Source organism: Arachis ipaensis, chromosome B08 (assembly GCF_000816755.2).
Source record: "Arachis ipaensis cultivar K30076 chromosome B08, Araip1.1, whole genome shotgun sequence".
Lineage (NCBI taxonomy): Eukaryota > Viridiplantae > Streptophyta > Magnoliopsida > Fabales > Fabaceae > Arachis > Arachis ipaensis.
In genome coordinates this window covers 125,264,974-125,292,652 of record NC_029792.2, presented here as the reverse complement: position 1 = coordinate 125,292,652, position 27,679 = coordinate 125,264,974, and the positions used below count along the sequence as shown (strand labels likewise).

Sequence of the window (27,679 nt, the reverse complement as noted above, 5' to 3'; positions counted from 1 at the left end):
GAACCAACGGGCTGAACTTGAGCAAAACCCGATCCAAGCCCGAGTTGATTTCAAATCCCTCCATCTTGCTTTCAAAGCAACGTTCTTTTCTCTTTGTCCCAATCAAATCACAGAAGCAAGAGAAAGTGCTTAGTTCCTAAACTATTCAAAGAAGAGGAAAGAAAGAGAAGGTTAGGCAAGAAAGGCTGAGGTCAAATCAGCTAGATCAAACTAAATCAAGCTTAGATAAAGGTTAAAGGTAACCTATTTCCTTATACATGCATCATATTTTCTTCTCTTCATCTTCAACTCTCTGCCACTCCATTTTGGGTTATATGAAAAAGAGGATTTATGTTCCTCGCTGCTGTGCATCAACAGTTGAGAATATGTCTTGGGGACCAAGTTGTGTTTCAATGGTCAAGATCTGTGTTTACCATTGAAGAAATCACTTTCTACTGATGATGTGACTTTCGGTCAAGATAGAGAAGTCAGAAGCAAAGTTCCTATTTTGAGGATTACTGAAAAAAAGTGAACGGCTGGGTTGGTGAAGCTCAAGACTCAAGAAGTTAACCTAGGAAGAGCAACCAAGCAACATGCAAAGAGATAAAAGAAGCTTGCTGCTCATTCAGAACGCAAGGAGAGAAAACCAGAGTTTGGTGAGTTGTGTTCCGTGAAGAGTTCCCTGAAGAAGTTTTTCTACTTGGACAATGTTTTCTTTCAAAGAAGCATTCTACCAATATTGAAGAACCAAATCAGAGGCTTGCGAATCTGGTTTATCACATAGCAAAGAGGCTGTTGATGAAGTCAATCTCCTTCATGTTTTACAGATTGTAATGTACTTTTCAATGTTTATCTTTCTGTAATTTCTTGAGTGAAAAGGCATAGTGAGAGAGCTCAATTAAAAGCCATGAGTGGAAAAAGGCCGAGTGATACACTTGAGAGAAAAGCCTAGAGTTATTTCAGATTTCTTTAGGTTGATTAAGTGTCTTGTATCTTATACCTGTGAGGTATCCCTTTCTTAGTTGGGTTAGCCCTAAGAGTGAAGAGTTAGGTATTAGCATAGCCAATGTCAAGTTGGGTTAGAACTTGAGTGTGAAAGGATTATGTCAATCCTGTGGAATTGGTGTATGTAATACTTTTAACTATAGTGGAAATTCCTCCATTGTTGTGGAGGAGACTGGATGTAGGTTGCATAGCACAAGGCAACCGAACCAGGATACATGCTGGTGTTAGTTTTTCTCTTCTCTGTTGTGTTCTGTTTTCTGATATTCATGAGACAAAAATAAATTGTCTCATAAATTTTTGCTGCTGAGTACAAACAGAATCAAAATTGAAAGTTTGTTTTAAAGAGTCATATCAGTAACTGAAAAGGAAGGCATGGATTCAACCCCCTTCTCTAAGCCTACCACAACCTTCAATTGGTATCAGGAGCTAAGGTCTCAAGAATCAAGCTTCATCGCTTGGAGCAAAGATCCAATGGCGAACAACATGGGCACAACCACAGTTGCCTACACCCTCACTGAAGTCCAGTTAAACAACCGGCCATCTTTCTTCAACGGGAAGAATTATGCCTACTGGAAAGAAAGGATAAGGATCTTCATCCAATCCATTGACTACAACATATGGAAGATTGTTGTGAACGGTCCCAAGATCCCAACAAAAACAAGTGCTCATGGAGTGGTGATTCCAAAAGAAGAAGCTGAACGGAATGAACACTATAAGAAGAAGATGGAGCTGAATGCTAAAGCTAACAACCTTCTTCACTGTGCTATCAGCTATGAAGAGTACCGAAAGGTGTCTAGATGCAAGACAGTCAAAGAAATCTAGGAAAAACTCCAGGTTACACACGAAGGCACTAAACAAGTCAAAGAGACAAGGATTGATATGCTGCGAAAAGAGTACGAGATATTTAACATGAAGGATGGAGAAAGCATTAATAAAGCGTTTGAGAGATTCTCAATCATAATCAACAATCTTGATACTATGGGTACAAACTACTCAGAACAAACCTTGGTGAGAAAACTCCTTAGAAGCCTCACAAAAGAATGGGAAACCACTGCCACTGTCCTAACCGAGAGCAACAACCTAATCCCCATAACCTATGATGATATGAGAGGAAAATTCCTTGCCTATGAATCCACACACGCAAACCCAGACTCAAAGAAAAAGGGAATAACCCTCAAGTCAAAAGTAGAACCCAAAGAGAGTGAGTCTAGTGATGGTATTTCAAATGATGAGCTCATGTTTTTTGTTAGGAGATTTAGAAGAATGATGAAGAATAAGGGCAAGTACAAGGGTTCAAGCTCAAAGGAACACAAGATGGACTTGAGCAAAGTGACGTGTCATCATTGTAAAGAGGTTGGACACTTCAAGCTAAACTGTCCAAAGCTCAAGAAGGAGGACAAAGGAAAGAAAGAAAGGAAAAGAGTGCTCATGGTAGCTTGGGAGGATCTTGAAAACGACTCAAATGAAGAAGAAGAATTTGAAGGTGAAGATAAAGACTGCTTCATGGCTGGAAACAACAATCTTGATGAGGTAAATTATTATGATTTGACATTGATGATTTACATGTTATTATTGATGATCTCACTCTGAACACATCAAAATTGTTAGATAAATACAATAAGTCCAGATCTGAAAAAGATGTCTTGAAAGCTGAAAATAATTTTTTAAAAGAAAAGGTGAAGGAAACTGAATGTGCTTTAGACATTATTGAAGAAAACAGATTTCTAAAATCTGAACTTGATAAATTAAAAGGAAAGCACATTATGGATCCTTCTCAAGAGTTAATTGTTGAAAATGAAAGATTAAATGACATGATTAAAAGGCTGAATGGCGGTGACTTAGCAAAATTTGCTCAAAGTTCTAGTAACTTAGACAAATTACTTGCAAGTCAAAGACCATTATTTGAAAAATCTGGTTTAGGTTATGTAACAAGGGAAAGTGCAATTTTAATGATTCCTCTATAAAATTTGTGGCCTCTTCATCAAATACTAAAACCACATCTAACAATTCTGGTATTGGGTATGTTCCCATACTTGAGGAGAAGTTTGATAAAGCTGACACAAATGAAATTTAGCATTGCTCAAAAACCGAAACCACTTCAAATAGGCCAGGTCTGGGATATGCTTCGAATAAGGAGGTTGCTTTCAAAAATCCACCTTTCTACAACAAAACCTCATATTCGAAGAGTCCAAATGTTTCAAAAAATTCTGGTTGGAACAGCGTTGCAAAGAGGAACAATTTCAACAAAAATCAGTTTGTCAAAAGAAAAGCACCTCTCCCAAAAACCAGAAAATTTCAATCATTTAATCATTTTCTGCATGGTAGCTCATCTCAATTTCAGCAACATGCAGCAGAAAATCATTGTTTCAATTGCAAAAAATTTGGTCATTCATATTCACAATGCTTCATTGAAAAAAGAATTGTTGGAAATAAAATTTACAATGTTGTGTGTGATTTCAATGCACTTGGGCAACCAAGATGGATTAACTTCAAAGGATCCAAATTAATTTGGATACCTAAGGCTACTTGAAACTCTTCATGCAGATTTGCCTAGCATCCAAGAACAAAAAGGATATCTGGTACATGGATAGTGGATGCTCAAGGCACATGACTGGAAGGTCAACTTACTTCATCAAACTAAACAAGTATGATGGAGGTTTTATGACCTTTGGAGATGATGATAAAGGTAAAATTATTGCTGTTGGAAAAGTAGGTAATGAACAATCTACTTTCATTGATGATGTATTTTTGGTATATGGTTTGAAGCACAATCTTTTGAGTATAAGTCAACTGTGTGATTTAGGATATTTAGTGACTTTCAAAAGACTTGAATACTGTGTTGTAAATGAAAAGACCAATGAAGTGCTTTTTGTTGCCAAGCATTTTAATAATGTGTATGGACTTACCCTTGATGAACTAAAGGATCAAAATGTAGCTTGTTTTCATTCTAAAAATTCTGAAAAGTGGCTATGGCACAAGAGATTAGGCCATGCAAGTATGTTTCAAATAAACAAACTTGTAAAGAAAGGGTTAGTAAGAGGTCTTCCTTTGATAAGGTTTCACAAAGACATCACTTGTGATGCTTGCCAAATGGGAAAACAAACAAAAAGTTCATTTAAACCAAAGAAAGACATCTCTACTAAAATGCCACTTGAATTACTACATATTGATTTGTTTGGTCCAACAAGAACTCAAAGCCTAGGTAGTAAACATTATGGTTTAGTGATTACGGATGACTATTCTAGGTTTGGTTGGGTTTTATTTCTTGCACACAAAAATGAAGCTTTTTCGGCCTTTGAAATCTTTTGCAAGATAATTTAAAATAAAAAGGATTTAAAGATCTCTTCTATAAAGAGTGATCATGGAACTGAATTTGAAAATAATCTATTTGAATTCTTTTGTGAGGAATTTGGAATATCTTACAACTTCTCTTGTCCAAGGACACCACAACAAAATGGTGTTGTGGAAAGAAGAAATAGAAACATACAAGAGATGACAAGAGCTGTGCTTTGTGAGAGTAATGTTCCAAAATTCCTTTGGGCTGAAGCGGTTAACACGGCTTGCCACATTTTGAATAGAACAATCATAAGGAAATTTTTGAAGAAAACCCCTTTTGAACTTTGGAAAGGTTACCCACCAAACTTAGACTACTTGCACATCTTTGGATGCAAATATTTTGTTTTAAATAACAAGGATAATTTGGGTAAATTTGATCCAAAGGCGTATGAGTGTTTGTTTGTAGGATATTCCACAACTAGTAAAGCATATAGAGTTTATCATCAAGATGCTAGGATTATTGAAGAGTCCATACATATTACATTTTGTGATACTAACCTGGTGCAAAGTATGTTGGAAGATTGTGATGTAAGAAATCAAGTTCAAAAGGACAATGAAACTGCTCAAAATAATGAAAATGAAAATTCTGGACAAGCTGAACCAGAAACTGCAACTGCTGAAAATTCAAGAGACAATTCCATTTTGTCTCATGAATCTGAAGGAGATCTTGAAACCAGTAGTACCCAGATTCCCTTGGTGACTGAATCTGCCTCCAAGTCCACCAGACCTCGTGAATGGAGATTCTTGAAGAATTATCTTGAGGAATTTGTTATTGGAAACGTCTCTCATGGGGTTAGAACTCGGTCCTCAACTAGAAAGGCAAATGAAGAGACAGACATTGTCCTTCTCTCTCAAATGGAGCCTCAAAATGTCAAAGAAGCCCTTAGTGACCCCTCTTGGGTAAAAGCGATGGAGGATGAACTTCTTGAGTTTGAGAAGAACCAAGTGTGGACTTTGGTTCCAAGGCCGAATGGAAAGAAACTGACCGGCACCAAGTGGATTTTTCGGAATAAGTTAGGAGAAGATGGCAGCATTGCAAGAAACAAAGCAAGGCTAGTGGCACAAGGATATGATCAAGAAAAAGAAATAGACTTTGATGAATCCTTTGCCCCTTGTTGCCCGAATGGAAGCCATAAGACTTCTCTTAGCTTATGCTGCATTTTGTGGTTTTAAATTATATCAAATGGATGTGACATGTGCATTTTTGAATGGTGTGATAGATAGAGAAGTGTATATGGAGCAGCCACCTGGTTTTGAAAATAAAGAGCATCCTAACTATGTTTTCAAATTATCAAAGGCGCTCTATGGTTTAAGACAAGCTCCTTGAGCTTGGTATGAGAGACTTAGCTCTTTTCTTTTGAAAAATGGTTTTCAAAGAGGCACCACTGATACAACTCTATTTATCAAGAATTCTAATGATTCTTTCATTCTAGTCCAAATATATGTTGATGACATTATTTTTGGATCAGCCAATGAATCCCTTTGTTCTGAATTTGGAAAACTCATGACAAGTGAATTTGACATGAGTATGATGGGTGAACTTAATTTTTTCCTTGGGCTGCAAATTAAACAAACTGAAAATGGTATTTTCATTCATCAGGAGAAGTATGCCAAGGAACTAGTTAAGAAATTTGGTATGGAAAATGACAAACCGATGGGAACTCCCATGCACCCTAGTTCAAAATTAGATAAGGGAGAAACTGAGAAAGATATAGATGAGACTAGGTATAGAGGAATGATTGGTTCTCTTATGTACTTAACTTCCTCTAGACCCGACATTGTGCAAAGTGTTGGATTGTGTTCAAAGTTCCAATCCAAACCAAAAGAGTCACATCTTTCTGCATTTAAGAGGATCATTAGATATGTTCATGGCACATCCTATTTTGGTCTTTGGTATCCTAAGATTGATTATTTTTCTGCAGTTGGTTATTGTGATGCAGATTTTGCCGGAGATAGAGTTGATAGAAGGAGCACTTCAGGCTTATGTTGCTTCCTTGAAAAGTCCTTAAATGTTTGGTCAAGTAAGAAGCAGCCAACAGTGGCTTTATCCACTGCAGAGGCTAAGTATATAGCTACTTCTTCATGTTGTTCTCAGCTTATGTGGATAAAAACACAGCTTGCTGATTACAAGTTAAATGCTGAAAATATTCCGTTGCTGTGTGATAATATGAGTGCCATTAATATTTCTAAAAATTCAGTTTTGCACTCTAGGACTAAACATATTGAAGTGAAGTTTCACTCAATAAGAGAACATGTTCAAAAAGGGGATATTAGCATTCAATTTGTTAAATCAAAAGAGCAATTGGCAGATATTTTCACTAAACCACTGCCTGAGGACAGATTTCGCATGCTTAGGACTAGTCTGGAAATTTTAAGTTATGATTCTTTGTTTGAAAGTTGCTGATGTGTTTGTTGGAGTTTTTGTCTCATAAACAGGTATGAGACAATTCTGGGCATGTGAAGAAAGTTCCCTTCAATCAGCATGTTCTGGGATTACTGCAAATGAAAAATTGATCTGAGCCAACCTCAAAAATTTCAGATCTGGAGTGGTCCAATGTATTTCCTTAAATCCAACCATCTCTGGGCCCAATATGAATGTTACATGTTAATTTTTTTTAGCTTGTGTTTTTAAGTTTTTTTTGAAAGGGTTTTCATTCTGATTATTTTTTGGTCCAAAAAGGTTTTCAAAATTTGAAATTAATTTTCTGTTTTGTTTTAAAATAAAATAAAATCTTTCTTTTATGAGGTCATGTCTTTTCAAGTCATATAAAAAAATGATGCAGTTTCATGGTATGTAAAAAAAAAAAAACCTTCTTTTGGGTACGGTTACCAACACTCCCTCTTTACCCTCCATTAACATCTCCTCAACTCCTCGGTTTCCTCCACTATCTTTACTGCTTCTCTTCCCTCAAAAGCCTGAAACCAACCAAATGAGGAAGAAAGTTCTTGCTAAAAATCCTTCTCGTGAGAAAGTTTACAAGCTTCCTACGAAACCTTCAACTCGCTCCCAAGACCGAACCTTCACTCCATCTCCTTCTCCCCCAACCTCACCTCCTCGGTGTGATCCAATGGCGAGAACTAAAAATCCCTCTAGGGTTCCATCTTCAGCCAAGCCAACGCCTCCACCAAAGGCTCCTCCTTCAAAACCAAGCTCATCCAAAGGCAAACGTCCGACGGTTGTGGAACCAGTTTCCGAGCCAACTCAGCCTAAATCTAGGTCGGTTCCTGTGCGTTCTCAGCGAGGTAAAGCTCGAGTTCCTCTTAAATCTGTTAGAGAACCAGATATTGACCCATTTGCTCATAAATCCCACTTCATGAAATCACACTCAAATTATAATCCATATAGATTTAGGTCTGCCATGAACAATGATTTCTTTGAAGGAGTTGTTAAGTACCGTACCCTGTGTCCATCTTTTCTTGCCGACTTACCAACTTTGAAAAAGAAAGGCTTTCCTTTTGTTGAAAATCTGGAATTTTTGGATTGGAATCATCTCTTTAAAATCAAAAAGCCTATTTATCCTCTGTTGGTTCAAGAGTTTTATGCAAATCTGACATATCATGAAGGGACTGTTCACTCTTATGTTAAAGGCCGAGACATTGTCTTGAACAATGAAATAATCAGTGATGCATTGAAGTATATTGATGTTGGGCCTTGTGCTGACACTTCAGTTAAGTGGGATGAAGGTGTTGGTATTTCTTACAATGATGCATTGGCTCACATTTGTGAACATATTTCTTTAATTGATGGCATCACACCCACTCACAAAGCCCTAGGATATGAACGTGCTCAGTTGCACCGAATTGTCAACCACATCATACTTCCACAAAGCGGTTAATATCAAAGGGTTTCTTACACAGACACACTTGTTTTATATGCCCTTCTCACCAAAATGAAAATTTCATTTTCATATTTGATGGTTAGATACATGTTTGACTCTGTTAGTAGTGAAAAAGACAAAGCACTTCCATATGGCATGTTTCTAACTTGCATATTTGAGTATTTTGGTGTTGACTTGAACAATGAGGATTATCAAAATAGACATTCCTATCTAAAGGGAGGTGGTACAGTGAAACAGCAAAAAGGACCTACTCGATCTGAAAGAGTGGTTCTAGATGATGATGATGACGAGTTTGTTCCCAACGAATCTCTTCCTCCTTCCACCGAGGGTACTTCCATCTCTACAGGCCAAAAATCTGCTCTGCTGAATGTTGTAAAGGATGTTGTTCAGGAGTTTGTCTCCCAATCTAATCACATGGTTGTAATGAGCAAGGAGCAAAGAAAGCTAGCCAGCAAACATGAAAATTTTCTCCGAAAATCAAGGGATAGAGTGGCTGTGTTTATGACATTCATTGGCAACCTACAGAAGGATGAAGACCCTGCCACTGACGCTGATGAAGAAGTTGACTCCGAGGGAAACAGTTATGATGCCTAGGATTGCTACATGAAGCTGCTGCTATCTGTTTTTTGTCTCATGAATTCTGTTTATTTTGCTACATTTGAACTACTTTTGTTGTCTTGGATGACTGTAACTTTTAAACTACTGTTGCACTTAGATTAAATTTACTTCATACTTTGCACTGTGCTCTAACACATTCTTGCAAGATTTATGATGCTGTTTTTGTTGATCTTGCTTATTATTTGCCCTTGATGACAAAAGGGGGTGTAATAGGTGCTTAAGGAGTAATAGGTGCTGAATAGCTGCTAAATACTACTTTTGCTATTATTAATGTTTTTTAGCATAAAAAGTTTGTTTTGCAACTATGCTGCTGTAGGGAATATATTGACATTGGAAATTGCTTTCATATGTTGATAGATTGCCTTCGATTAATCTTGATGCTTAACTTTTGCTGCTGATATAATATGTTCGGCTGATTTTGTGGTTGTTTGTTTATACTCCCTTAGTCAAGATAAATGTGTGTAGCACTTTACTCTGTTCTCTATAAGCACAAATGTAAAACAGGAACAAAGAGGAGACCATAAATCTAGGGGGAGCTACTCCTGAAAAGGAAAGGGGGAGCAACACAAAAGCAAGTAACATCATTCAAAGGGAAGTTTCTCAACTTTACTAAAATTCAATTCCTTTGGTTAATGTTCAATCATGTTTGTCATCAACGGGGAGATTGTTGAGTTAAGAAATTAATTAATATAATTGATGATGACAAACATTTGATTATTGGGCTAATCACCCAATTAGTTTTTGATTATTTTGGTTAAGTGATGTAGGCCAAAAATAAGTGTTGCAGCAGCCCAACATTAAAGAAAAGAAATCTGCTGATGGGCTGAATGGTAAGTGAAAATAAACCAAACCCAAGTCATCCATCTCAAGCTCAATTCTTCAAGAAGCAAAGGCAAGGAACCAATGGGCTGAACTTGAGCAGAACTCGATCCAAGCCCGAGTTGATTTCAAATCCCTCCATCTTGCTTCCAAAGCAACGTTTTTTTCTCTCTGTCCCAATCAAATCTTAGAAGCAAGAGAAAGTGCTTAGTTCCTAAGCTATTCAAAGAAGAGGAAAGAAAGAGAAGGTTAGGCAAGAAACGCTGAGGTCAAATCAGCTAGATCAAACCAAATCAAGCTTAGGTAAAGGTTAAAGGTAACCCATTTCTTTATACATGCATCATATTTTCTTCTCTTCATCTTCAACTCTCTTTGCTATGTGATAAACTAGATTTGCAAGCCTCTGATTTGGTTCTTCAAAGAGAGTTGAAGATGAAGAGAAGAAAATATGATGCATGTATAAGGAAATGGGTTACCTTTAACCTTTACCTAAGCTTGATTTGGTTTGATCTAGCTGATTTGACCTTAGCCTTTCTTTCCTAACCTTTTCTTTCTTTCGTCTTCTTTGAATAGCTTAGGAACTAAGCACTTTCTCTTGCTTCTGTGATTTGGCTGGGACAAAGAGAAAAGAACGTTGCTTTGGAAGCAAGATGGAGGGTTTTGAAATCAACTCGGGCTTGGATTGAGTTCTGCTCAAGTTCATCCCGTTGGTTCCTTGCCTTTGCTTCTTGAAGAATTGAGCTTGAGATGGATGACTTGGGCTTGGTTTATTTTCACTTACCATTCGGCCCATCAACATATTTCTTTTGTTTAATGTTGGGCTGCTGCAACACTTATTTTTGGCCTACATCACTTAACCAAAATAATCAAAAACTAATTGGGTGATTAGCCCAAAAATCAAATGTTTGTCATCATCAATTATATTAATTAATTTCTTAACTCAACAATCTCCCCCTTGATGACAAACATGATTGAACATTAACCAAAGGAATTGAATTTTAGTAAAGTTGAGAAACTTCCCTTTGAATGATGTTACTTGCTTTTGTGTTGCTCCCCCTTTCATTTTCAGGAGTAGCTCTCCCTAGATTTATGGTCTCCTCTTTGTTCCTGTTTTACATTTATCTTGACTAAGGGAGTATAAACAAACAACCACAAAATCAGCCGAACATATTATATCAGCAGCAAAAGTTAAGCATCAAGATTAATCGAGGGCAATCTATCAACATATGAAAGCAATTTCCAATGTCAATATATTCCCTACAGCAGCACAGTTGCAAAACAAACTTTTTATGCTAGAAAACAATAATAGTAGCAAAAGTAGCATTTAGCAGCTATTCAGCACCTATTACTCCTTAAGCACCTATTACTCCCCCTTTTTGTCATCAAGGGCGGATAATAAGCAAGATCAACAAAAACACCACCATAAATCCTGCAAGAATGTGTTAGAGCACAGTGCAAAGTATGAAGTAAATTTAATCTAAGTGCTGCAGTAGTTTAAAAGTTACAATCATCCAAGACAACAAAAGTAGTTCAAATGTAGCAAAATAAACAGAATTCATGAGACAAAAAGCAGATAGCAGCAACTTCATGTAGCAATCCTAGGCATCAGAACCGTTTCCCTCGGAGTTAACTTTTTCATCAGCGTCAGTGGCAGGGTCTTCATCCTTCTGTAGGTTGTCAATGAATGTCATAAACACAGCCACTCTATCCCTTGATTTCCGGAGGAAATTTTCATATTTGCTGGCTAGCTTTCTTTGCTCCTTGCTCATTGCAACCATGTGATTAGATTGGGAGACAAACTCCTGAACAACATCCTTTACAACAGAGCATATTTTTAGCCTGTAGAGATGGAAGTACCCTCGGTGGAAGGAGGAAGAGATTCGTCGGGAACAAACTCGTCATCATCATCATCTAGAACCACTCTTTCAGACCGAGTAAGTCATTTTTGCTGTTTCACTGCAGGACCTCCCTTTAGATAGGAATGTCTATTTTGATAATCCTCATTGTTCAAGTCAACACCAAAATACTCAAATATGCAAGTTAGAAACATGCCATATGGAAGTGCTTTGTCTTTTTCACTACTAACAGAGTCAAACATGTATCTAACCATCAAATATGCAAATGAAATTTTCGTTTTGGTGAGAAGGGCATATAAAACAAGTGTGTCTGTGTAAGAAACCCTTTGATATGAACCGCTTTGTGGAAGTATGATGTGGTTGACAATTCGGTGCAACTGAGCACGTTCATATCCTAGGGCTTTGTGAGTGGGTGTGATGCCATCAATTAAAGAAATATGTTCACAAATGTGAGCCAATGCATCATTGTAAGAAATACCAACACCTTCATCCCACTTAACTGAAGTGTCAGCACAAGGCCCAACATCAATATACTTCAATGCATCACTGATTGTTTCATTGTTCAAGACAACGTCTCGGCTTTTAACATAAGAGTGAACAGTCCCTTCATGATATGTCAGATTTACATAAAACTCTTGAGCCAACAGAGGATAAACAGGCTTTTTGATTTTAAAGAGATGATTCCAATCCAAAAATTCCAGATTTTCAACAAAAGGAAAGTCTTTCTTTTTCAAAGTTGGTAAGTCAGCAAGAAAAGATGTACACAGGGTACGGTACTTAACAACTCCTTCAAAGAAATCATTGTTCATGGCAGACCTAAATCTATATGGATTATAATTTGAGTGTGATGTCATGAAGTGGGATTTATGAGCAAATGGGTCAATATCTGATTCTCTAACAGATTTAAGAGGAACTCGAGCTTTACCTCGCTGAGAACGCACATGAACCGACCTAGATTTAGGCTGACTTGGCTCGAAAACTGGTTCCTCAACCGCCAGACGTTTGCCTTTGGATGAGCTTGGTTTTGAAGGAGGAGCCTTTGGTGGAGGCGTTGGCTTGGCTGAAGATGGAACCCTAGAGGGATTTTTAGTTCTCGCCATTGGATCACACCGAGGAGGTGAGGTTGGAGGAGAAGGAGATGGAGTGAAGGTTCGGTCTTGGGAGCGAGTTGAAGGTTTCGTAGGAAGCTTGTAAACTTTCTCATGAGAAGGCTTTTTAGCAAGAACTTTCTTCCTCATTTGGTTGGTTTCAGGTTTTTGAGGGAAGAGAAGCAGTAAAGATAGTGGAGGAAACCGAGGAGTTGAGAAGATGTTAATGGAGGGAAGAGAGGGAGTGTTGGTAACTGTACCTAAAAGAAGGTTTCTCAAACCATGCAACTGCATAAGTTTTTTTTTTATCTTTTTTACAAACCATGCAACTGCATCACCTTTTGATATGACTTGAAAAGACATGACCTCATAAAAGAAAGATTTTATTTTATTTTAAAATAAAATAGGAAATTAATTTCAAAATTTGAAAACCTTTTTGGACAAAAAAATAATCAGAATGAAAACCCTTTCAAAAAAAACTTATAAACACAAGCTAAAAAAAATTAACATGTAACATTCATATTGGGCCTAGAAATGGTTGGATTTAAAGAAACATACTGGACCACTGCAGATCTGAAATTTTTGAGGTTGGCCCAGATCAATTTTTCATTTGCAGCAATCCCAGAACACGCTGATTGAAGGGAACTTTCTTCACATGCCCTGAATGGTCTCATACCTGTTTATGAGACAAAAACTCCAACAAACACATCAGCAACTTTCAAACAAAGAATCATAACTTAAAATTTTCAGACTAGTCCTAAGCATGCAAAATCTGTCCTCAAGCAGTGGTTTAGTGAAAATATATGCCAATTGCTCTTCTGATTTAATAAATTGAATGCTAATATTCCCTTTTTGAACATGTCCTCTTATTGAATGAAACTTCACTTCAATATGTTTAGTCCTAGAGTGCAAAACTATATTTTTAGAAATATTAATGGCACTCATATTATCACACAGCAAGGAAATATTTTCAGCATTTAACTTGTAATCAGCAAGTTGTGTTTTTAACCACATAAGATGAGAACAACATGAAGAAGCAGCTATATACTCAGCCTCTGCAGTGGATAAAGCCACTGTTGGCTGCTTCTTAGTTGACCAAACATTTAAGGACTTTCCAAGGAAGCAACATAAGCTTGAAGTGCTCCTTCTATCAACTCTATCACCGGCAAAATCTGCATCACAATAACCAACTACAGAAAAATCATCAATCTTAAGATACCAACGACCAAAATTGGATGTGCCATAAACATATCTAATGATCCTCTTAACTGCAGAAAGATGTGAATCTTTTGGTTTGGATTGGAACCTTGAACACAATCCAACACTTTGCACAATGTCGGGTCTAGAGGAAGTTAAGTACATAAGAGAACCAATCATTCCTCTATACCTAATCTCATCTACATCTTTCTCAGTTTCTCCCTTATCTAATTTTGAACTAGGGTGCATGGGAGTTTCCATGGGTTTGGCATTTTCCATACCAAATTTCCTAACTAGTTCCTTGGCATACTTCTCTTGATGAATGAAAATACCATTTTCAGTTTGTTTAATTTGCAGCCCAAGGAAAAAATTAAGTTCACCCATCATACTCATGTCAAATTCACTTGTCATGAGTTTTCCAAATTCAGAACAAAGGGATTCATTGGCTGATCTAAAAATAATGTGATCAACATATATTTGGACTAGAATGAAAGAATCATTAAAATTCTTGATAAATAGAGTTGTGTCAGTGGTACCTCTTTGAAAGCCATTTTTCAAAAGAAAATAGCTAAGTCTCTCATACCAAACTCTAGGAGCTTGTCTTAAAACATAGAGCGCCTTTGATAATTTGAAAACATAGTTAGGATGCTCTTTATTTTCAAAACCAGGTGGCTGCTCCACATACACTTCTCTATCTATCACACCATTCAAAAATGCACATTTCACATCCATTTGATATAATTTAAAACCACAAAATGCAGAATAAGCTAAGAGAAGTCTTATGGCTTCTATTCAGGCAATAGGGGCAAAGGATTCATCAAAGTCTATTCCTTCTTCTTGATCATATTCTTGTACCGCTAGCCTTGCTTTGTTTCTTGCAATGCTGCCATCTTCTCCTAACTTATTCGGAAAAATCCACTTGGTGCCGGTCACTTTCTTTCCATTTGGCCTTGGAACCAAAGTCCACACTTGGTTCTTCTCAAACTCAAGAAGCTCATCCTCCATCGCTTTTACCCAAGAGGGGTCACTAAGGGCATCTTTGATATTCTGAGGCTCCATTTGAGAGAGAAGGACAATGTTTGTCTCTTCATTTACCTTTTTAGTTGAGGACCGAGTTCTAACCCCATGAGAGACGTCTCCAATAACAAATTTCTCAGGATAATTCTTCAAAAATCTCCATTCACGAGGTCTGGTGGATTTTGTGGCAGATTCAATCACCAAGGGAATCTGGGTACTACTGGTTTCAGAATCTCCTTCAGATTCATGAGACAAAATGGAATTGTCTCTTAAATTTTCAGCAGTTGCAGTTTCTGGTTCACCTTGTCCAGAATTTTCATTTTCATGATTTTGAGCAGTTTCATTGTCCTTTTGAACTTGATTTCCTACATCACAATCTTCCAACATACTTTGCACTAGGTTAGAATCACAAAATGTAACATGTATGGATTCTTCAATAATCCTAGCATCTTGATGATAAACTCTATATGCTTTACTAGTTGTGGAATATCCTACAAACAAACATTCATACGCCTTTGGATCAAATTTACCCAAATTATCCTTGTTATTTAAAACAAAACATTTGCATCCAAAGATGTGCAAGTAGTCTAAGTTTGGTAGGTAACCTTTTCAAATTTCATAAGGGGGTTTCTTCAAAAATTTTCTTATGATTGTTCTATTCAAATTGTGGCAAGCCGTGCTAACCACTTCAGCCCAAAGAAATTTTGGAACATTACTCTCACAAAGCATAGCTCTTGTCATCTCTTGTATGCTTCTATTTCTTCTTTCCACAACACAATTTTGTTGTGGTGTCCTTGGACAAGAGAAGTTGTAAGATATTCCAAATTCTTCACAAAAGGATTCAAATAGATTATTTTCAAATTCAGTTCCATGATCACTTTTTATAGAAGAGATCTTTAAATCCTTTTTATTTTGAATTTTCTTGAAAAAAATTTCAAAGGCCGAAAAAGCTTCATTTTTGTGTGCAAGAAATAAAACCCAACCAAATCTAGAATAGTCATCCACAATCACTAAACCATAATGTTTACCACCTAGGCTTTGAGTTCTTGTTAGACCAAACAAATCAATATGTAGTAATTCAAGTGACCTTTTAGTAGAGATGTCTTCCTTTGGTTTAAATGAACTTTTTTTTTGTTTTCCAATTTTACAAGTATCACAAGTGATGTCTTTGTCAAACCTTATCAAAGGAAGACCTCTTACTAACCCTTTCTTTACAAGTTTGTTTATTTGAAACATACTTGCATAACCTAATCTCTTGTGCCATAGCCACTTTTCAGAATCTTTAGAATAAAAACAAGCTACATTTTGATCCTTTAGTTCATCAAGGGTAAGTCCATACACATTATTAAAATTCTTGGCAACAAAAATCACTTCATTAGTCTTTTCATTTACAACACAGCATTCAAGTCTTTTGAAAGTCAATAAATATCTTAAATCACACAGCTGACTTATACTCAAAAGATTGTACTTCAAACCATATACCAAAAATACATCATCAATGAAAGTAGATTGCTTATTACCTACTTTTTTCCAACAGCAATAATTTTACCTTTACCATCATCTCTAAAGGTCACAAAACCTCCATCATACTTGTTTAGTTTGATGAAGTAAGTTGACCTTCCAGTCATGTGCCTTGAGCATCCACTATCCATGTACCACATATCCTTTTTGTTCTTGGATGCTAGGCAAATCTGCATGAAGAGTTTCAAGTAGCCTTAGGTATCCAAATTAATTTGGATCCTTTGAAGTTAATCCATCTTGGTTGCCCAAGTGCATTGAAATCACACACAACATTGTAAATTTTATTTTCAACAATTCTTTTTTTAATGAAGCATTGTGAATATGAATGACCAAATTTTTTGCAATTGAAACAATGATTTTCTGCTGCATGTTGCTGAAATTGAGATGAGCTACCATGCTGGAAATGATTAAATGATTGAAATTTTCTGATTTTTGGGAGATGTGCTTTTCTTTTGACAAACTGATTTTTGTTGAAATTGTTCCTCTTTGCAACGTTGTTCCAACCAGAATTTTTTGAAACATTTGGACTCTTCGAATATGAGATTTTGTTGTAAAAAAGGTAGATTTTCGAAAACAACCTCCTTATTCGAAGCATATCCCAGACCTGGCCTATTTGAAGTGGTTTCAGATTTTGAGCAATGCTCAATTTCATTTGTGTCAGCTTCATCAAACTTCTCCTCAAGTATGGGAACATACCCAATACCAGAATTGTTAGATGTGGTTTTAGTATTTGATGAAGAGGCCACAAATTTTATAGAGAAAACATTAAAAATTGCACTTTTCCTGGTTACATAATCTAAACCAGATTTTTCAAATAATGGTCTTTGACTTGCAAATAATTTGTCTAAGTTACTAGAACTTTGAGCAAATTTTGCTAAATTACCATTCACCCTTTTAATCATGTCATTTAATCTTTCATTTTCAGCAATTAACTCTTGAGAAGGATCCATAATGTGCTTTCTTTTTAATTTATCAAGTTCATATTTTAGAAATCTGTTTTCTTCAATAATGTCCAAAGCACATTCAGTTTCTTTCACCTTTTCTTTTAAAAAAATCATTTTCAGCTTTCAAGACATCTTTTTCAAATCTGCACTTATTGTATTTATCTAACAATTTTGATGTGTTCAGAGTGAGATCATCAATAATAGCATATAAATCATCAATAGTCAAATCATAATAATTTACCCCATCAAGATTGTTGTTTTCAGCCATGAAGCAATCTTTATCTTCACCTTCAGATTCTTCTTCTTCATTTGAGTCGTTCTCAAGATCCTCCCAATCTGCCATGAGCACTCTTTTCCTTTCTTTCTTTCCTTTGTCCTCCTTCTTGAGTTTTGGATAGTTTAGCTTGAAGTGTCCAGCCTCCTTACAATGATGACACGTCACTTTGTTCAAATCCATCTTGTGTTCCGTTGAACTTGAACCCTTGTACTTGCTCTTATTATTCATCATTCTTCTAAATCTTTTAACAAAAAACATGAGCTCATCATCTGAAATACCATCACTAGACTCACTCTCTTTGGGTTCTACTTTTGACTTGAGGGTTATTCCCTTTTTCTTTGAGTCCGGGTTTGCGTGTGTGGTTTCATAGGCAAGGAGTTTTCCTCTCAACTCATTATAGGTTATGGGACTTAGGTTGTTGCTCTCGGTTAGGACAGTGGCAGTGGTTTTCCATTCTTTTGTGAGGCTTCTAAAGAGTTTTCTCACCAAGATTTGTTCTGAGTAGTTTGTACCCATAACATCAAAGTTGTTGATTATGATTCAGAATCTCTCAAACGCTTCATCAATGCTTTCTCCATCCTTCATGTTAAACATCTCGTACTCTTTTCGTAGCATATCAATCCTCGTCTCTTTGACTTGTTTAGTGCCTTCATGTGTAACCTGGAGTTTTTTCCAGATTTCTTTAGCTCTCTTGTATCTAGACATTTTTCGGTACTCTTCAAAGCTGATAGCACAGTGAAAAAGGTTGATGGCTTTAGTATTTAGCTCCATCTTCTTCTTATCGTCTTCATTCCATTCAGCTTTTTCTTTTGGAGTCACCACTCCATTCAACACTTATTTTTGTTGGGATCTTGAGACTGCTCACAACAATTTTTCATATGTTGTAGTCAATAGATTGGATGAAGATCCTTATCCTTTCTTTTCAGTAGACATAGTTCTTCCCGTTGAAGAAAAGTGGCCGATTGTTTGACTGGCTTTCAATGAGAGTGTAGACAACTGTAGTTGTGCCTATGCTATTCGTCATTGGATCTTTGCTCCAAGCGATAAACCTTGATTCTTGAGATCTTAGCTCCTTATACCAGTACTACCCAGATTCAGTCACCAAGAGAATCAATATTGCATGAACTCAGATGCCCAAATTTACACATCAAACTTAACCATAAAAAATATCACCCCCTATTCTACCTCCAACCCAACATACTCTTAGAAAAATTTAATCGTTACAAATAATAATAATAATAATAATACCGAGAATGTTAACCAACACATAAAATTTCAGGAAAGAAGAAAGCAAAAGATAAATAAAACTTAGTGCTTCAATAATTCATTCACTATTCCAGATACACACATTTTATACATGGTCCCTTGAATTATAACTAATTTCCCCTAATTGATGCAATAGAGAACTTTACATAAGGGAAAGTTACTACTGACTTGCCTCTTTGGAATTCGAGAGAGCCTCCATCGATAGAAGGGGCGGTGGGTGCACTCAAACCTCGCAAACCGAATCCTAACCGTCATTGTGTTAAACAGAGAACCCTTGTTACCGTTCGTCTTCGTCGCGGGAACAAGTGAAACCTCAAAAGAGGAATTAGGGCTTTATACGCTGCTTCGGTGACGCTCTCCTTCGAGTTGTTGGTAAGAATCTCTTGCACACTCCTCTTTATCCCTTCAAATATTTCTTCATTCCTAGCTTTCCACAGGTTTCAGCTTATGATTGCAAAGAGTTCCAAACGAAGGAGTTGAAGAGCTCCAAACTTCTCTGGCTCGTTGACATCGTTGGAGACAATTTGCAACTAGAACAGAGAGGTGAGGTGGCTGGAAATCTTTTGTGAAGGAGATTCAGTACTGACAATTTCTCACCAAGTGCTCTCCAAATCAAATTTTTTATTTTATGTAAAATTTTCAGGCTCTAGAGACTCCTTTAAATTTCACCTTACACCTCTCTATGAGGCAGGTTGATGACCTTTCTCTGNNNNGAAAAGATATTTTAAAAAAATATATGAACTTTAGTTTTTAAATTTTTTATATATACTAAAAAATTATTAAAAAAATATTTTTTTAACAATTTAATAATAACTAACAAGTACTTTATCAACTTTTTGTAAGTGTGTGAAATACCTAAGTGTTGAATTGCATCTATAACAAACACATTTGTATTTTTGTCCCTTTAGAAATTGAAAGAAGCAAACAAAAATTTTTTATGCAATTTTTGTTGGAATAAAAATCAATTATTTATTATCAACGAGTATCAATGACTCTGTTTGTATTTCTTTGGTTTGATTTCCTCCAAGAATTCTGACCATTCCAAAATATTATGTTTTTTTGTTTAATTTGCCATGAATTTAAACACATATTGTTTATTTATTTGTTTGTTTTAATTCTCAATCCAACTTCCTTTTTTTTTATTTCCATACTCAATCCAACATCCAATTTAAAAGTAAACACATTTGGCCTTACGTTCCTGTTGGTAGCTTGACTCTTTGTTCATGATTACTTTGATGCTCTGTGATTTCATTATAGATAACTAGGAAAGAAATAAAAAAAAAGGAAGTGCAAAAAAAAACAAAAAAAAAAAAGAAGAACAATGCAAATTTGGTTTTATTCTTGTAAGTTGCTAATATAAGTGACAAAATTCAGAATTTAAGCAAGACATGAGTTAGGGACGAAATTAATAACACTTGTATGATCTCAAACAAACTTTTAAGAGCAAAGAAAAATTCAATATCAAGGCTCAAATAGTACTCGTCACAGGACAATAATCTTACTATTATATCAAGGCTCAAATAACTCGTTATATTTAAATACACTAACAATATGAGATGCTCACATTTATATAATTATAACATGAAAGGATAATTGCATGCTATTCCATCCCTTCATCTCAAGCAGAACATTATGTTCATCATCAACACCCTACAATATTGGAAGTTACCACTCACATAATTAAGTAGCAGAGTGTAACAAATTAGAGTACCTACCAAGAAAGAAAAGAAGTGTCATTCAGAAAGAACCACCACTTATTGTTAGCTTGGTTTTACTCCACTAGAATAATAATTATATATACATATATTATACATGAACTCACACCATTACAACAATAATACCAAACATATTGCAGACAGAATCACAAGTAAAAAAGTAATGCTTTCCTTGACAGCATCAGATCGAGTAGTTCTGCACAATATCATCAATGCATGTTAGAATGACTTGCTAATGTCAGAATATATTAGGATCATTTAGTTTTTATTAGAATTATTTAAATATTTTTTACAAATTAGCTTTCAAGTTTAATGTTGACTTACATATTATTTAATCAATAAATAAAAATAAAAAAAATATTTTTTTTTAAGTTAATCCAAACTTACCCTAATACATAAATTGAAGACTTAAATATGGAACAAATTGGTTTAAATGTGTTTTGACCTTAAGACACCAAAAAAAAGGACGTGTTTTGACTTTTCAAGTTGGAAAATTCTGCTTTTCTGCTTCTGTCGAATTTCATGCTGATTTATTTTATTTTATTTTTCTAACAGTATGGATCTGCATCTAGTTTCTCATGCTGTATTGTTGCTTCTAATTTCGATATTATCTTTTTGTAAAGAGTATAGACTATAGACATCAACTGCACAAGATCTAATTTTTTTTATTTAAAAAAATCCACAATCCTTTTAATTGTTTTATTAAAATAACACACTATAACTAGAGTTTGTTCACTTAAATGTGCTTTAATGTTTATATTTATCTCATTGATGAATTGATAAAATTGTGAAAGAATAAAAAAAAAAGATGAAGAACTTTTATTATATGTTGATTGATTGAATTGAATTGTAAACTATGAACTAAAATTAAATATATATAGAATATTAGCCTATAAAAGATAAAAGTAAATAAATATAAGATAAGAACAAATAAAGAAAAGATAAAATAATAAAGACTAAAATTATAACTGAATTTATTTATTTTTGAGCTGAATTTGTGAGTCGCGAAATTTCTTTATTATTCTCATGGGCTAATGTGAAAGAATAGTTTAATATGAATAATTGTGCATTATTTAAAGTAACAATATCAAAATTGAGTGGCAATTCTCTGGTCATTGATGTTTCATGTAAATTCACTATATTTTTCTGTCATACATGGCGGCTGGACGGTTTAGAAAGATTGGACACATAAAAAGAAAATATAAGATGAGAATACACCACATCCAACTCAAAATCTTAAAATGTTACGTTAATGGGTCTCTCATCTTATAAACTCCTCACTCTTCCCTGTTTTCTTTGATGTGGGACTAACTTCGACACTCCTCACACTTGCAACACTAACAAAAGTAAGACCTGAAAAGATCTACATAAAGTGGTCAAGTGAGATTTATGTGCAAATAATCTTGTGATAAACATAATATATAACAGGAGGCAATTGTTTCGTTTGATCCATGTAGCCACCCTCACATTAGGCTTTGTTGTTGTTTTTTAATCTTGTTGAAATGACAGTTATAATAGATATGTTCCTAATTAACACTTTTTCTCCTTCCTATGTGGCCAATGTGTCCATTTCCATGTCTCAAATCATCTTGACTTACTATGTGTTTATGCTTTGAGACAAAATTAGCTTCCTTGCATATCATCAGTATCCAAACAATGAAGTAAGTCAAAAGCTGATATTCAATGGGCATTCCTTCTTTCACAGTGATGCTTGCATACATGCTTTATTCTTCTTCTCTTGCCATAGAACTTGATTCTCTTCATGTTTCTCAGTCCCTCAGTGATGGCATGACCTTAGTGTCACAAGGTGGAAAATTTGAACTTGGTTTCTTCAGCCCTGGTAATTCTTCACACAAGCGTTACTTGGGAATTTGGTACAAGAATATTCCAATTCAGACAGTTGTTTGGGTTGCCAATAGGGCCAACCCCATCATTGATTTCTCAGGAATTTTAACAGTTAACAGCACAGGCAATCTTTTACTCACAGAAAATGGCACTGAGATTACTTTTTGGAGCACAATCTCTCAAAAACAAGCAAAGAATCCGGTATTGAAGCTCTTGGACAGTGGCAATCTTGTGTTAAGAAATGAAGGGGAATCAAATCCAAAGGCCTATTTGTGGCAAAGCTTTGATTATCCTTCAGATACATACTTGCCAACGATGAAGTTAGGAAGGGACCTCCGAAATGGTTTGGATTGGCGCATAACTTGTTGGAAGAGTCCAAATGATCCATCCCCTGGAGACTTCTCTCTTGGTTTAGCTCTCAGTGATTATCCAGTCTATTACATGATGAATGGCACGCAAAAAGTATATCGGGCTGGACCTTGGAATGGCCTTTACTTCAGTGGATTCCCAGATCTGTCCTTTACATATGTTTTTGAAGTCACTTTTGTCACAAACAAGGATGAGATATCCTATAGTTATAACACCAAGGTTGATTCTATCATTACAAGAGCTTTAATAAGCCAAACAAGTCAATCTCTTACGCAGTATATATGGGATGACGATCTTCAGAATTGGAAAAGTTTTGGATCAAAGCCAGTTGATGTGTGTGATAAATATGACCTTTGTGGAGCCTTTAGTTATTGCAGTGTAGCAGAATCAAAGCATGTCTGCCAATGCTTTAAAGGGTTCAGTCCTAAGTCACCAGAAGCATGGAACTCAAACAACTCCTCACAAGGATGCATTCGCGACAAACCATTAAGCTGCAATAATGTCACAAGCACTGATGGTTTTGTCAAATACACAGGCTTGAAAGTGCCGGATACTCAGCATACTAAGCTGCATGAGAATATTAATTTAGATGAATGCAGAAATCTGTGTTTGAAGAACTGCTCTTGTATGGCTTATGCCAATTCAGACATAAGAGGAGGAGGCAGTGGCTGCGCCATGTGGTTCGGTGATCTAATTGACATCAAACTGTTTCAATCTGGTGGACAGGATCTGTACATTCGAATGCCTGCTTTGGAATCAGGTAAGGGACAAAAGTGCATCTTGCTTTATAGATTCTTCCATTCTTCTTATTATTGTATCTTTCATTTTTGTTTACATGTTTGATGAATTTCAACCATGAAGGACTTCAACATCGGCACAAGCAAAAAGTGATAATTGCTAGCACCATTGCTGCATCTTCTGCAACACTTCTACTTTGTGTTTACGTTATATACAGACTCCGAAGGAACAATATTGGTAACTACTTTCTTTTCAATCCTATATTCCTATTATCTCTAAATGGCAGCAAATTTCTATATAAGTTTTTAAATTGGAAATTTGTTGAAATACTGCTAATTATCAAGAACTACAGTATTCTGAAATTCCTTTTGTTTAGAAATATAATAACAATATCTGAATGGATTTTACATTTCTTTGCGTTCCTAGAAAAATCAAAGATAGAAGGATATATGGAAGGGTACGTAAATGATGCGGATCTACCACTGTTTGATCTACTAACAATTACTACTGCCACCCAAAAGTTCTCGTTGAATAACAAGATTGGACAAGGTGGTTTTGGACCTGTTTATAAGGTAATTCAATCTTTGAATACTTACTAGGTTGAGCCTTGAACAAGTAGAGAACATTTAACATTGTAAAGATCATGATCTACTTATAAAAATGTAATTGGGCAGGGAAGATTAGCAGATGGACTTGAAATTGCTGTGAAAAGACTCTCACATAGCTCTACACAAGGAATGACTGAATTCATAACTGAAGTAAAGCTAATTGCGAAACTTCAGCACCGTAATCTAGTAAAACTTCTTGGTTGCTGCATTCAAGGAGAAGAAATTTTGTTAGTTTATGAATATGTGGTTAATGGTAGCCTGGACACCTTCATCTTTGGTATGTAATATCAAAAAAAGTTAAATTAGATAAATTCTGTTTTCTAGTTTTCATTACAGTATAGTAAGCAGCTTATGAAACTTCAATATTTGATATTTTATTAACAGAATTGTTTTTTCGAAATATAGATCAAACAAAAAGTAAGTTGTTGGATTGGCCTCAACGCTTGGGCATAATATTTGGACTTACTAGGGGACTCTTATATCTTCATCAAGATTCAAGATTGAGGATTATCCATAGAGATCTCAAAGCAAGTAACGTTTTACTCGATGACAAATTAAATCCAAAAATATCAGATTTTGGAACGGCCAGAACTTTTGGAGGAGATCAAACTGAAGGAAACACAAATAGAGTCGTTGGGACTTAGTGAGTGTCTCTTTCTAATTTCATAACATTTTATTTATTTATCTTTTCTCAACTTAATCATTGTTTTAATGCTTTCATACAGTGGATACATGGCACCAGAGTATGCTATAGATGGATTGTATTCTATAAAATCGGATGTCTTTAGCTTTGGCATACTTATGATGGAGATTATATGTGGGACCAAAAATAGAGCTCTTTGCCATGCAAATCAGACTCTCAATCTCATTGGTTATGTAAGCACTAAGATAATTGTTATATTACTCAAATGTGCAATAAATTTTTCTGAAGGTTTTCATGTTTGTGATGTAGGCTTGGAGACTATGGAAAGAGGAGAAGGCTTTAGAGTTGATAGATTCAACTATAAAGGAGTCATGTATAATCTCAGAAGTAATGCGTTGCATCCATGTGAGTCTGTTGTGTGTACAACAATACCCTGAAGATAGGCCTACAATGGCTTCTGTGCTTCTCATGTTAGCAAGTGAGATGGATTTAGATGAGCCTAAAGAGCCTGGCTTCTTTCCCAAGTGGGTCTCTATCGAAGCGAATTCGCAGCCACATCAATGTGAAGTATCTACAAATGATGAATTAACCGTTACCTCATTAGATGGCCGGTGAAATCAATGAGTCTGCTGCACATATCACATGAACTCATGGTTAGACATTTTCCATTGCTGGATTAGTTTTAGTAACTGAATATTTGAAGCAACTGTTTATCCTGTTGCACAATATGATAATCGTTAAAGCTACAAACATGTGTTTTTTATTCCCTAGTGAGATAAGACTCTATTATTGTTGTTTAGAGTATTTTCCCTTCTCTATATGTAGTTTCACAAAACATCTAATATTTTATCATGAATTTTAGAATAAGAAATAATGATTCCCTTTCATAATATTTGTATATAATTGATATTAACTCCCTTAGTTAACTAAGATAGGAATTGTACTGCTAGATTATACACTAGGTAGTGTTCTAGATATTGATTTTTCCTTCTCTCATAAAAAGGCTTAGATCATCTCTTGCTTAAATTCTAAATTTTCTCACTTATATTAGCAACGTACAACACCACCAATATTTGCATTTCTTTTTTTCCTTATGATGTAATCAGAAAGCATAGAAAAGTAATGAGGAACAAAGAGTCAAGATAGCAACAGTAACATGCGCCAAATGTGTTTACTTTGAAATTGGATGTTGGACTCAGTAGTCAGTATGGAAAGAAAAATAAATAAATAAATAAATAATGTGCTTAAATCAAATATTAACTATTTAACTAATATATGTATTTTGGGAACAAATTACATTTTTATATTGTATTACATAATTTGTTTATAGTGTAAAGTAAACAAAAAAGGTATAGCATGTCCCATTTATACTAAAAACGAAATAAACAGTGGCAGAGCTTGAAACAAAATTTTGGGGGCCAAAAATTTAAGGTCAAACTCATCTGATGCAACTCTTTGAATTTTTGAAAGTTGTATCTCACTTTCTTCGTGATTTATTAAAGTAAAATAATTATTTATAGGTGTTGATATTTTAGAAGTTATATGTTCTCTTTTTTGAATATTAGTCTTCCTCTTAAAAAATCATCAATTCTTTGATTTTTCATCATTATTTTGTATAAAAATTTAAATATATATCCTGTAAAATATGTAAAAAAAATTAGAAAGATAAATATTAAAATTTATAATATTTATTGATTTTTTTATCAATTTATACAAATACAATAATATCAATACTTGTTGAATATTCTAATATTTTTTATCATATAAAAAATTAAATTAAATAAACAGTAATATATAAAATAATATTAAATTAAATAAATAAAAAATACCTAATTTTAGAATGAGAAGCAAAATTATAGTAAAAGTATGAAATAGGAATTGAACCTAAGTACCCTAAATTATAGTAAAATAACTTTTTTTTTTGTTAGATGTGTTGTGAAGCCAATAAAAGCCCACTCTAAAAATTATTATGCAATAAAAACATGAGATAGAAATTGAATATAGATACTTTAAATTATAATAAAGTATTTCAACCAACTGAACTACTCTTTAATTTTTGAAAAACTACTGCTAACTTTTTTATAAAATATTTGGGGAGCATGACCCCATTGCCCTAGTTAAGCTCCGCCACTGAAAAAAAGTAACAATTTTTTTACATACTCATTTACAAATGAAATATGTGGAAACCATGTTATCATGATATCTCAAAAAGTATTTTGATGATTTATAACTATGTTATATATCAATCAACAAATTAGTCATGTGTATAGAATACATATTAAAATATAAAATAACATTAAAAATAAACTAAATAATACATGTATTTATATACAAACATATAATGACTAATTTGATAATTTTTTGATATATACATAATATTTTTGTATAATTTAATAGTTTCAATAATATACCAACTAACATATGTTCAAATGTGTTAATGAGCTAAGAATTTTTTATGAAGTATCAAAAGTAAACTACAAAATTTTCTTGGCCTATAAATAAACCATTGTACATTTCATGTAAATAGCATTTGATATTTATTCTTTAATTATTTTCGTAAATTCTAACATGGTATTAAAACTATAATATCTTCTTTGAATTTTCGCTCCAAATTCTTTTATAAAAATATTTTTACTTTTCTTTCTTAGTTTTCAATTACAACAATAAACCTTACATTCTAAGCTCCTACGGTTTTGTTTGCACTTTGCACTCCGAGTTTTGGCAGTTCCGTCTGCATCACGTTTCTTAAGGTTTTGCGGCTCCAAATGCATTCCGAGTTTCTGCAGTTTTCTCTACACCCAAGTCCTTGTAGTTTTGTCCGCACTCTAAATTCCTGGAGTTCTGTCTGCATCATGAGCTCGCAATAGTTCAAAATTTTTTATAATTTTGTTTTACACTATTTTAATTTTCTTATTCCGCTTTTTTTTAATAAGTTACAAATTCAAGTTGTCATATGAATTTGAAGAAAGATATTAGAATATATTTAAAATATTATATGT

The 27,679-nt window shown here is 34.7% G+C and overlaps 1 protein-coding gene and 1 pseudogene across 2 annotated transcripts in view; one reads left to right on the top strand and one right to left on the bottom strand.

The window, feature by feature from the left end:
- Positions 1-27,679, bottom strand: part of LOC107613098 (G-type lectin S-receptor-like serine/threonine-protein kinase At4g27290) — a 36,101-nt gene that overhangs the window by 3,892 nt on the left and 4,530 nt on the right. The gene's annotated exons all lie outside the window — the stretch shown is intronic.
- Positions 21,980-25,508, top strand: LOC107613101 (annotated as a pseudogene).